This window comes from Megascapheus bottae, chromosome 6, assembly GCF_031878675.1.
Source record: "Megascapheus bottae isolate mThoBot1 chromosome 6, mThoBot2.hap1, whole genome shotgun sequence".
Classification (NCBI taxonomy): Eukaryota; Metazoa; Chordata; class Mammalia; order Rodentia; family Geomyidae; genus Megascapheus; species Megascapheus bottae.
Window position 1 is genome coordinate 81,304,264 of NC_143514.1, and position 12,409 is coordinate 81,316,672.

The 12,409-nt window shown below is 53.8% G+C and overlaps 1 protein-coding gene across 7 annotated transcripts in view; it reads right to left on the minus strand.

Annotated features, from left to right (window-relative positions):
- Window positions 1–12,409, minus strand: part of Kcnab2 (potassium voltage-gated channel subfamily A regulatory beta subunit 2) — a 77,954-nt gene that overhangs the window by 42,469 nt on the left and 23,076 nt on the right. The window contains exon 1 of one of the 7 annotated variants that reach the window (XM_090335954.1): window positions 10,132–10,315. The exons of 5 other annotated variants lie outside the window; for them this stretch is intronic. The gene's annotated coding sequence lies outside the window, so the exon portion shown is untranslated. Of the gene's footprint in view, window positions 1–4,517; window positions 4,608–10,131; window positions 10,316–12,409 lie in introns of those variants that run through there. One more of the 7 variants, XM_090335957.1, reaches the window with a different exon arrangement.

The window sequence follows — 12,409 nt, forward strand, 5'->3', positions numbered from 1 at the left end:
TAATCCTAGGAGCTGAGAAGCAGACCTTTCCCCAGGTGAACCTTCTCATGAGAGCGCAGACCTGGCCAGCACCTGTCCTGCAGCCTGTGGGGCTAGAAGGTGCAGGATTGGTTGTGTCCTCTTGAACCCGTCAACAGAAGCCTTGAGATGACAAACATTGACTACTTTAAACCGCCAAGCTTGTGGGCTTTCGTTATAGTATCAGTAGGTAATGCAATTGCCAACATCTGTCCATCCCATCCATCCTCTGTCCATGGCTCCTGCTGCTAGGCGTAGGTGGAGTTACCTGTGTCTTTCACCTGAAACTCTGGTTGGCCTCCTAATGCCTTGGCTCTCTGGCTCGTCCCAGCAGCCACGGTGTCAAAGGGAATCTGGTCACACGTTCTCTTCCAGAGGGTCTACAGGCCATGGGGAAGGGGAGGCATGACATCTCATCTGGACTTGCAAAAGGGGCTGATGTCTGGCTGGCCCTCACAGGCCACCCTCTCCTTGGCTGTCTTTGGTCCAGTGGCACTCAGGATTCTAGGATCACCTGCAGCTTACATTTGGAGGGTTGTGTGTTGACCATGGGAAGTTAAGTGAGGATAAGAATCTATGACCCACAGACGGGGGTGGGGTCAGGAGTGTCCATTTCCAAATCAAAGGTATTGGTGGTGCCGCTGCTTCAGGGGCCCCAGGCTGTGAACCACTGCCTGGGCCCTAGAGGCCAAATCCAAGGGCCAAATCCAGCCTGCTGCCTATTCCCATGAATCCATTGTTATTGAAGCATCTCATGCCCATTTGATGAGGGACTGTGTTGTAGGGTTGAAACAGTTTCTGGACCTCTATGGATATCTGTGCTACTTGCTCTGGACCATGGTCTCCCCCACTGTCCAGGGGACAACTTTCAGTTCCCTTCCTCCCTTGTCCCCACTTTGTCCTCAGCCCTAACCATAAAGCTTCTTATATGATCGCTGCAGAAACACAAGTAAGCAGAAGCCCAGCTCCTCAGACCCACAGCAGCCTCAGCTCTCGCTGGGTTCTGCCTTCCTTCCACGGACTCCTGGAATGACCGGCCATGTTCAACCCTCCCTGGAGCCTCCTCCTCCCCAGGGCAGCCTGCAGTCATCTCTCCTTTCTACGTGGTGCATGGGCCCACATGCAATGAGTTACCATTTCTATCTCAGAAGGGCTCTCAAAGCAGCATTTCTGGGACCCGCTTTCTTCTCCACTGTTGGAGAGAATCCTCTCTTCACCAGCAAATTCATAAATACACGCATGCGCGCGCGCGCGCACACACACACACACACACACACACACACACACACACACACACACACACCCTCTCTCCGCAATTCTCCTCCTTCCAGTTAGTTTCTATCACCTCTGTGTGAGTTATTCCTGCCAAGGTCACTGTGACCTTGCTGTCTGTCAGTGCTGTCATGCTGGCCCCTCTGGGTACTGTTCCTGTCTCCAGGCTGCTCTTTGCCAACCTCCTGATTTTGTACTTTGGTAGCTATGCAGGCTTCATCCTCAAACCTTTCTTTTTTTCTTTTTTCTTTTTTTGCCAGTCCTGGGGCTTGAACTCTGGGCCTGAGTGCTGTCCCTGAGCTTCTTTTTGCTCAAGGAGAGCACGCTACCACTTGAGCCACAGTGCCACATCTGGCTTTCTTTTTAGTAGTTTCTAAGAGATAAGCGTCTTATAGATTTCCTGCCCAGGCTGGCTTTGAACCATAATTCTCACATCTAGGCTTCCTGAGTAGCTAGTATTATGGACATGAGCCACTGGCACCTGGCTGGAACATTTTGAAAAGACAAAAAAGGCCTTGCCCTTGCTAGGCATGCACTGGAGTATGTAAGCTCCTCTGTCAGTCCTTGGCTGTCCCGGGTATTTTCAAGATGGGCCTCAAGGTACGCCTGCCTTCTATTTGGACTTCCCTGTGTGGCTGGAAGACAGGAGCGGCATTGCCTGGCCCACGGTACTTTCCCTGTGGCTGAGATGACAGGTGCCACTGTGCTTAGCTATTGGTCAAGTGGTCTTGCCATTTTTTTTTCCTTTGCTGGTGCTGGCCTTGAACCACCATCCCCTCACTGCCACCTCTCAAGTAGCTAGGAATACAAGCTACGCCTGGCTCCTTGCTGGATGCTGTGGCTGCACTGTAGACCCCATGCTTCTATCCCCACCCCAAGTCTCAGCCTCCTTTATCCATCTGCTCAGTTCCACTCATAGCCTTGTCCTCCCCACAGTCAAGGATCAGGATCACTCCCTCCCGGGGCACCGAGTTCCCAGGGGTGAGACTCCTTCTTCCTCCCTCCTCTTCATATCCCCACCCTGTATTCCCTTCAGCCAGAATGCCCATGCTTCCTCTTACATCCTCCCCCTGCCTCCCTGGTCAAAGCCAAACAGCTTCCCATCCCTGACCACCTTCACCCCGATTCTCTGCTCCCCGAGGGCCCACTGATGCTTGTGGAACATAACTCCAGCCACGACTGCACTCCCAACCTTCCACTTACCCGGAATAAGTCAACAGGCAACCACAGCTGAGCACTGTGGCTCACGCACTGAATCCTAGCCACTCAGGAGGCTGAGACCCGATTCGGTTCAAAGCCAGCCTGGACAGGAGAGTCTGTGAGACTCCTATCTCTAATAAACTAGCAAAAACAAACAAACAAACAAAAAAAACACCCCTCAATCCCAGGAGGTAGAACTGTGGCTTAAGTGGTAGAGTGCTATATTGACCAAAAAGAGCTTAGACACAGTGCCCAGGCCCTGAATTCAAGTCTCAAGGCTGACAAAGAAAAATCCCCTGCCTCTGGGCTGCCCTGTCTATCTCCAAGACTTTTCTAACCTTTTTCTCCTGGTGGCCTTTACTCACCCTGCCCGGTCACACAGGCTCCCTGGGCGGCTATGAACCCAGCCCGCTGCTTCGGGGCTCCTGCAACTCCTTGTCTCCCTGCCTGGCCTCTGCCTTTGGCTTCTGATATCTGACTGAGCCCTCCCGCCACCCCTTTGCTTCTTTGTGCCAAGATCACCTCACAGAGGCCCTCCTGGGTCCTCTTATCACCAACTCCATCTTTGTTCTCCTGGCTCTTTCCGTGTTATTTTTCTCCTTAGCCTTTGTCCCCTGCTGTCCCCTTGTGGCCAGTGGGAAGTGCTCGGTTCAGCTGCAGGTACAGGGACCACTGTGCTTACTTAGGAAGGGATCCCGGGAAGGCCATTGGTCTCTTCTGTTGCCTCTACTGAAGTAACCCTGAGGTCTAGCTCTGAGTAGCAGGCGGCCCTCTGGCCATGAGTCGTCATCTTGTTCTCCCCAAGTGACTGGAGCCCAGCCTACTAACTCCACTACCTCCCTAGGGAGGATTGAATCCCCATAGTTCCTGCTTTGCATTCAGGATACAGGATTTGAGGGCCAAGCTCACCTTCCCTGGAACCCACCTCCAAACTGCTGCCGCCACCATCCAATCAGGAGTGACTGCGGCCAGAAGCAGCCAATCCCCTGGAGCCGGCGTCTTGGTGAGGCTTCTGGGCCCTCAGGCTGGCTGCTGCTCCAGCACACAGCCTCCCTGGGAAGGGAGGTGGGAGGAGCAGAGCTGGTGCCTTTGGAAGCCCTGATTTTCCTGTGGTCTGGGAGGACAGACTCTGAAAGCAGTGTGAAAACAGTCCCAGAGGAGAAGCCAGATCTGAAGTGGAAACCTAGGTCCCTGAGCCTCTCTTCGGCCTTCCTGCCTAGTTTCCATGTGGCCTGAACAGTGCTCCCTGATTCATGCTTGGGAAAAGTAAAGCTAGAGATGTTACTAAGACTGCTCAAACTTACTTACTTATTTTCTTTCTTTCCTTTTTTTTTTTTTTTTGCCAGTCCTGGAGCTTGAACTCAGAGCCTGGGCTCTGTCCCAGAGCTTATTTTGCTCAAAGTTAGCACTCTACCATTTGAGCCACAGCACCATTTCTGGCTTTCTCTGTGTATGTGGTACATAGTAATCAAACCCAAGGCTTCATGCATGCTATGCAAGCACTCTTACCACTAGGCCACACTCCTGTCCCCTGCTCAAATTTTCTTTTGAAAGCAAAAGCAAGATGTGAAAACAAGTGAAGATGTTCCATGAACCCAAGCTCTTATCCCATGCATGGTAAGCCAACAGTGTTAATGGTCAGCCTAAGGTGTTTTCTTTTGCCTCCCCAGCTTAGCTTGAACTTATCATTTCAAAGAAAAGAAACAAGAGCAATAAACTCATGTATTATATTTTCCAATGGGTTATACTTCACCCAGCTTACACACATTAAAACCCTCCTCCTACCACTATCCACACACACTCACACTCATACACACACTCACTCATACACACACACACACATGCTCATATGCATACGCCATTTTCTGAACTACCTGAAGACAAGTTAAAATATCCTCAGCTCAATAATAAAATTACAATAACACCTAAGATTAGTTCAATATCATTTGACGTACAACTTTCCATTCAAAATTTTCATAATTTCCAATGATTCTTCAATATCCTGTTTAGATTAAAAAAATTCTCACCGGGAACTGATGGCTCACATCTGTAATTCTAGCTGCTCAGGAGGCTGAGATCTGAAGATCACGGTTCAAAGTCACCCCAGGCTGGAAAGTCTATGAGAAGTATCTCCAATTAAGCACTAGAAAAACAGAGTGGCACTGTGTAGAGCACTAGCCTTGGGTGCTAAACCAAAAATCTCAGTGACGGCGTCCTTACCAACGACAACAAAAAACCCTCTAGGATCCAAGCAGGACTCCCACAGGGCAGTTTTGTCTCTCTAGTCTCTTCTAACCTAAAAAATGAGCCTTCTCTGGAGTGCAACACCAGTTCTGTCCAGCAGGGGGCAGTTGGCACAGCCACAGGAAGAGGGACCCCTGCTCTCATTCAGGGAGGCATCTTGGGGAGACCACTGTTCTACGTGTTGCCTCTAAACAGCATTTAAAGTTTTTGGCTATTCACGACACTGAGTGTTTATTTTCAAGGTTCAGATCATTTATTTTACAAACTGTCCTTCAGTTTTAGATTTTTCTGATGCTGCCTGAAGACTGCACTGTAGCCAGCTTACTTCCTGCTCCTGCATCCAAGCAGGAGGCACACAGGTGAGTCTGCCCCTGACAATTGACGCCAGGTCTGGGCAATTGCCAGGCATAGCTCCCTTCTCTCTCTCTCTCTCTCTCCCTCTCTCTCTCTCTCTCTCTCTCTCTCTCTCTCTCTCTCTCTCTCTCTCTCTCTCTCTCTCTTTTTGCCAGTCCTGGGCTTGGGCTCAGGGCCTGAGCACTGTCCTTGGGTTTTCTCAAGGCTAGAGCTCTACCACTTGAGCCTCAGCACCACTTCTGGCTTTTTTCTATGTATGTGGTACCGAGGAATTGAACCCGGGTCTTCATGCATGATAGGCAAGCACTCAACCACTAGGCCAAACTCCCGGCCCCCTCCCTTCTCTTTTGTAACCAACATGGCTTGCAGGGAAGTCCCCTGAGCATCCGCATCCCAGTTAATCCCAGTGTTCTTCTAGAAAAGCCAAATGTTGCCAATCTGGTCTGTGGGTGAAAAGTGGGTAGAAGACAGGAGGCCAAGTTCAAGTGTAAAGAAGACACAAAAGTTGTCACCTTGTGCTGGCGGTTCACGCCTGTAATCCTAGCTACTCAGGAGGCTGAGATCTGACGATCACAGTTTGAAGCCAGCACAGAGAGCAAAGTCCGTGAAACTTATCTCCGATTAACCAGAAAGAAAGCTGGAAATGGAGCTGTGGCTCCAACTGGTAGAACATCAGCCCTGAGTGAAAAACCTCAGGGATAGTGCCCAGGCCCTGAGTTCAAGCCCCACGACGGATAAGACACAAAAGGGATCCCTCGAGGTCTCAGCCTGTCACAGACGCCACTGCCCAGGAAGGTCTCTGTGTTTAGGCTTTGTTGGGGTCTGAAATCCTTGTTCCCCATTGTAGGGAAAGCCTGGAATTGGCTGAAAGATGGGGTCTGCACTTGTCTGGGAAAGATAGAAGGGCAGCATGATTTTAGGCAAGGCAAAGTGCATCTATATACCAAGGAGACAGCGTTCCAGGGGCCCGGATAGATGGCAGACACTTCATCTCAAAGGGCAGTGAAGGCCAGGGCCCGCCTGTCCGGGACAGTGAGTCCTCTCGTGGTGTGAGCCTTCCTTTCCTCCCCACAGAACAACAGGTCCTGGTGACCGTGGCTCCAACCTCTGTTGAAGTAAATAAGCTTTGAGACCGGGAGCTGTAAGAGATGGCTCTCTGACTCACTCAACCTCAGCCTTAAAAGATGGCACTAAAAGGGTAGAGATTCTGTGGCTGGTCACTGCTGCCTTGGGGCTACGTGTCTGAGATGGAAAGGAGTCAGCGTACTCTCGAGAGAAGCTGCTGAGGCGCCAGTTTAAGTCAGGAGATCACAGAAAAAGAGCCAGACCAGTGTCCAGGAGTCAAGGTCAGGGATAGCAGATACGTCCTGGGTTAGCCTGACTGGGGTGAGCCCCAGCTCACCTGTCTGACTCCCCAGACATCCTCGCTGGCTGGGCCGGTGCCTGAGCAGCTGGTGTCCTCTGTGGCATGATGTGGCTGGCTCACCAATGCACATACGTGTGTGCGTGCACCACACATGGGTATATGGTTGGTGAAATCTCTTCTGGGTTCTGCCTGCTGGCACAGTCACGTGACTGGCTTTGGCCAATGGAAGGCGAGCACACACGAGTGTAACTTCCAGCCATGATCAAAGAAGATGCCCTTGAACCTCAGCCCCTGACATGGACTGCAGGCACCTTTAATCCCCCTGACACATAAGTAGGGGTGACATAGCCCCAGCTGGGGCAGCCCTGTGAGTATGTTTACCCGGTGGAGCCCGCCTTTCGAGGGAGGCTCGGTAAACACATACTTCCCTGGCCTGCCACGGAGACCCCTGCACAGAGGAGTGGCCGATTCCCTTCAGGGCTCAGGGAGCAGCCCGTGTGGCTGTGATGACAACTGTCATTCCTGTGGTTGTCATCAAGAAGAGACCCCACGTCTGCCTCTTTTTGGAAGACTGCGAGTCTTGGAGAAATTGAGGATGCGAGGGGCTCTCTCGCCTCCCTCACTCTGGCAGCACCAGCTCTGTCGTGTGTCGGTGTGTGGCTCCGGGCCTATCTCCCAGAGTCTCCCGTGTTCAATTTCTTCTTGGGTGAGCTAGGACCATGATGGCACAGAGGCTGACGGGCTGGAGCTGTGGGTACAGCCAGGGCCCCAAGGCCTAGGAGGCACCCACACCTGAGGTGGGGATGGCTGCCCAGGGAGCCACTGGCCACCACTGGACATGTACATTGCAGGAGAGAGGCGACAGAAGCTGCTTTTGCAGGGATCCCCCCTGGCATGGACCTTCTGGAGAACAATGCTTCTGCTCTTTGTAGCCCTCTCCTATCTGTCAGAAGTGGGTCTCTTCCTTTCTGCTTTCTAACAAAAAGGCCAAACTTATAACCCGAGCACAGATATGAGTGGCTACGCTGTTCACCCTGTCTTGGTGGGGCCTCTGAGTCTCAGGCTCAAGACCTTCCTGGAGGCTGAGGCTTGCAGGAGCACAGAGGTCTTCACAGTGATGACCTGATGTGTGTTATCTGCGGTCCAGGACCATGACAAGTCCTGGAGCGACAGGGGAGGGGGCCATGTGAGGTCATCGACATTAGACGCTGGGCACAGGAGGCCACGTTAGAGGCTGGCCCCTACTCATTCAACGCGGATGGCTCCTCATACTGGTTGATCTCTGTCCTTGTGTCCCCTGAGGCTACGAGAGTGCCTGTGGCTAGGACAGGTAGGACAGGGATCTCATCTCTTCTTAGGATCCCAAGGAGCCCAGAGCGCATGGATGGAAGGAATAAGGCGGGGGGGGGGGGGTGACTCCTACTGTCTGGATGTGCCTTAGGCTACCTTCCAGAAAGCCTCAGGCCTCACAGCTAGGGTTTAAGCTACTGTTCACTGAGTCTGAGTCACTAGCACTTTCCCTGGAAAGGTCCTGGGAAGCACACAGGCAGATGCTGTGACCACCCCACGACCAGAGAACCAGAATGGCCTGGGCTCTGGGCGCTGACGGCACAGGGTGCTGACAGGACGCCTCCCCGAGAGACAGGAAGAGGTGCAACTGCTGGAAACCACAGGGCTTGACGTGGTAGGGCCCTGGGGCGACACGCCCTTCCTCTCTGCGGAGAAGCCAGGGGCCCAGAGACAAGATGGGAACCCAGGGTTCTCCAGGAGCTACAGTCAGTGCTTCTGTCAGATGCCTGGTGAACATGGGTGCCAGTTCTGCCATCTCCCTCCCCTCACCGGGGAATGGACAGAAGGGACCCACAGAGGTCCGGGCAGGCAGCCAAGTTCCTCACCACTGCTGTCTGACTGCCCCAATGCAGCCTAGGGCTGGTGGTGGGGGTGGGGAATGTGAACAGAGCCAGGGCCCAGGATCACAGCCAGGAAGCCTGGTCTTGTCACCAAGAAACCTCAGAACTACTGAGGTCCAAGTGAGGGGGACACGAGACCCAGAAGCACATGGGCATCTCATGGTTCAGTTAGCAACAGAAGCATCCACACCACCCACAGAGCCAAGGTGAAGCCCACAGGATGGAGCATTTGAGAGAGAAAACCATGACTCATTCCAACTTCTGCTCTCTGATACCCAACATCCACCCAATGCCCCACAGAGCCCCAAGACCGGACCACAGCACCGACGGCCAACACTCCATCTAATGACTCTGCAGCAAAGAACAGCTCATCACTTTCTCAATGTAACAAATGCCTTTTCCTTATATGCACGGCACCCACCAATCTGCAGGCTAGGAGCCTCTGGGCTGAAGCTTGAATCTTACAAGCCAGAGGTCCTGCCAGTGCTTGCATGCAGCCAGGGCATCTGTGTTGGCTGTGCCAGGGGCCAGGAGCCCAGGCCTGGGTAATGCCAACCCTGTCTCCCTAAGGGGAATGGAGGCAGGGTCAGAGGGGAGGCTCAGCCAGCAGACCCGGGAAGAGGAGGATCACTGTATCCCCTCCCCAGCTTCTCTGATACACAGCTGGGGTAAAAGCCATTCCTGCTCTGAGCCTGGGCTGCTTCTTGCTGTCCTTCCCATCACACCCCGGTTTCTCTGAGCACAGAGCAAGTCCCAGACACCAACTGTGGATTGAGGCTCAGGGGCCAGGTGAGAGGGGAGGCTTCACTGACCCGCCCCAGCTCCTTGTCTCTTGGTGCCCACGTGTGGTGCTGTGTGTGTGGGGGCAGGGGTTCACAAGGGGACCCCAGTGCTACACAGATGCTGTGAGGCCCAAGATCGCTATGGCCATGAGCCCAAGTCACACAGCTTCTTTCCTTCATGTACTCCTCACACACTGTGACCTTGTAGGTGGAGGCCCTCGCTGGAGAGGCTCTCAGCCTTGTCCCCTCCCCATCCCCACCACCCCCTTTCCAGTTGGGGGGAGGTGCAGGCTAGGGAGGGAGAAGCCAGGTTGCGAGGGAGTTCCCTGCCCCCTCTGCCCTGGCCTCTGGGGTGGCAGTGAGTGTGGGGCAGCTGAGGCAGGCAGGTCCCCCTTCCAGCACAGGCCTTCGAGGTGGGGATGGGCTTTAAGTGGTCTTCCCTCCTGCTCAGTACTCAGAAGGAAGGGGGAGACAGGGATCGGCCATATTCCTTGGAAAGGCTGGTGGCTCTGCCTTCCGTTCAGCCATCTGAGGTCCCAGCCAGAGGTTCCTGGGAGACAGCAGACGGGCAGGCCATCCGGGAGCCACAGGGGCTCCTTGGCAGCTGGCCCTCACTGCCGCCTCCTGTGAGGACAGAGGGCCCTGCTGGGCTCTGCGTGTCCTGGAGCCAGGCCTGGTCACCCCAGGGAGCAAGGCAGAAGCCTGCAGAGAACTATGTGCGTGGCTGTGGCCGGCTGCCCGTCTGAGCAGCTGTTGTATCCACTTGTGTACGTGTGTGCACATGTGTGTGTCCAGGAGGCTGACATGTGTCCACACGGGGCCTCAAGGGGTTGGGGAAGCGGTGTTTTTAGGGGTGTGGATGCTAACCCTGGGCATCTGGTCTCCCAGCCTGCTCAGGAAGCCATTGCTGCCCATATGGAAGACACAAACCCATCCTGGGAAGTACACCGTGCCCCTCCCTCCCCCCGGCCCTGACACCCTGTACCTGCTTCTGAGCCAGAGCAGCCGCGGAGACCATGTTCCCTGGGTGTGTGGTGGAAGGAGAGTCCACGGCCAAGCCACAGGCCTAACAGGAAGTTGGTGCAGTGTGGTGAATGTCAGCGCCCCACAGCGCAGCTTCTGCTGGGCAGAGGAGCCTGGCAAACCGGGGCTCTGTGGGGTGCTGGGGTGTGGCCTCTGGTTCCTGTGCCCTGACTCAGACACGAGGGCTGGGACACCCCAACCTTTCTGGTGGTGTAGTGGCTGGGGGTGGGGGTGGGGAGAAGTCCGGAAGCTTAGCCAGGGCAGGAAGGGGGGGGTGCGTCTACCGTGCTTCCCCCCCACCCCGCCAGGGGCAGGTCCTTTTTCAGGGAAGGGAGATAGGGTGCTGTCCCAGAGTCTGCAGCTTTGTGGCAGGAACCGCTCAGCTGCGCCATCTGCCCTGTCAGAATGTCCCCACCGCCTTAGGAAGGGCTACTACGGCCACATCCCCCATCTACTGATGATGACACTGAAGGTACCAGAGGCTTGGCACATGCCCAGTATTTGAACCCAGGGCGGGCTGATTCTAAACTGTGCTCTGAGTTCTGCTGCCTCGCACCCCTCTCCTAGAGCTTGGCAGATTGAGCAGCACAGTGGTCTTAGTGTGCGTGTGTGTGCACATGCACGTGTGTGCGTGACTGCACATGCGTATGTGTGGAGTGGGTGTCCCAAAGAGGATGGGTCAGATGTACGATCTCCCACGATGGGGTGGCTTTTGCCCCAAGCCTCTCCCTACTCTGTCTTTCCTTGTGGTGAGGCCCTCTCTCTCTCTCTCTCCCTCCCTCCCTAGAAGGGTCAGCTACTGGACCACTGCCTGGCCATGCTCTCTATGACCGCTCCAGGGGAGAGCCCCAGCTCTATCTGGCCTGAGGGAAAGGGAAGACCTACCTGGTACACTGTCTGAACTGCAGCCCTGGTCAGCTGCAGAGTGTTCACCCCTCCTCTAGACTCAGCCCTCACACAGCCCCCCCCCCCAGAGGCTCGCCCCTTATACAGGTCCCACTGCTGCCCCATACACCCCTTTTTTCCACCGCAGGCTCAGCTCTGCAGTCTCCTGGGACTGACCTTTGTGCTCTGGATCAGGAGTGCTATGTGGGGTTCTAGGTGGGGTAAAGAAGAGAAAGAACACAAAAGCAGACAGCAAGAAAGATGTCGGGAGAGACACAAAAGAGGAGAGGAAGAAGGGGAAAGCAGAAAGAAGGAGAAGCTATGGAGAACAGGGCCGTCCATGTTGATCCCACAATAGCTTCCATCCCCTCACCCCTCCTGCAAAGAACACTCTAAAGAAAATTAAGACACACAAATGTACGTACATATATATATGTACATATATTATTATTTGTGGGTCATGGGGCTTGAACTCTGGGCCCGGGCGCTGTCCCTGAGCTCTTGAGCTCAAGGCAATCACTCTATCCCTTGAGCCACAGCCCCACTTTCCCTTCTCTAGTGGTTAATTGGAGGTAAGAGTCTCATAGTCTTCAGTGCCCGGGCTGACTTTGAACTGTGATCCTCAGATCTCAGCCTCCTGAGTAGCTAGGACTATAGGTGTGAGCCACGGTACCTGGAACACACAAGTGTATTTTTATGAGTGTGCTAGTGCTAGGGCTTGAACTGAGTACCTGGATGCTGTCCCGTAGCTTGTTCTCTCAAGACTGGTGTCCTAGCACTTGAGCCACAGCTCTACTTGTAGCTTTTTGCTGGTTAATTGGAGGCTTGAGTCTCATGAACTTTTCTGCCTGGTCTGGCTTCACAGGGATCCCCAGATCTCAGTCTGCGGCTAGGATGACAGCAATGCCCGAATACTGAATAGCATCTGGGTCACTAACAGCTTCAGTGACAAAGGGGGCTGAGCCAGGTTTGTCGGGGCTTCAGGTGTGGCTCTGTCCTGGATCACCCCTTCCTCTGTGTCTTAGACTCTGGGTAAGTGATCCTGAGTTTGGGAGCAAGGGTTATCTGTGCTAGTTATCCTCTTGTCCCAGGCATGGTGAACAGAATACAGTACCGGTACCAAATCTGAGGTGTAACAGGTGACCATCTTAGCCTCCCCAGCTGCCCCTGCTCAGCAGTGCAGACACCCAGGGCCAGCTGCCAACTTCAGCATCATTCCCAGACCTTAAATAAACTGTAGTTCTCCAAATATCTGCTAACTATTTAATAAAAGCTACTTTGGACCTGTAATGAGGTGGATGACTGTCTTCTAATGCTGGTGGCAAAGTCAGAAGTATCTAATCTAAAAGACAGTA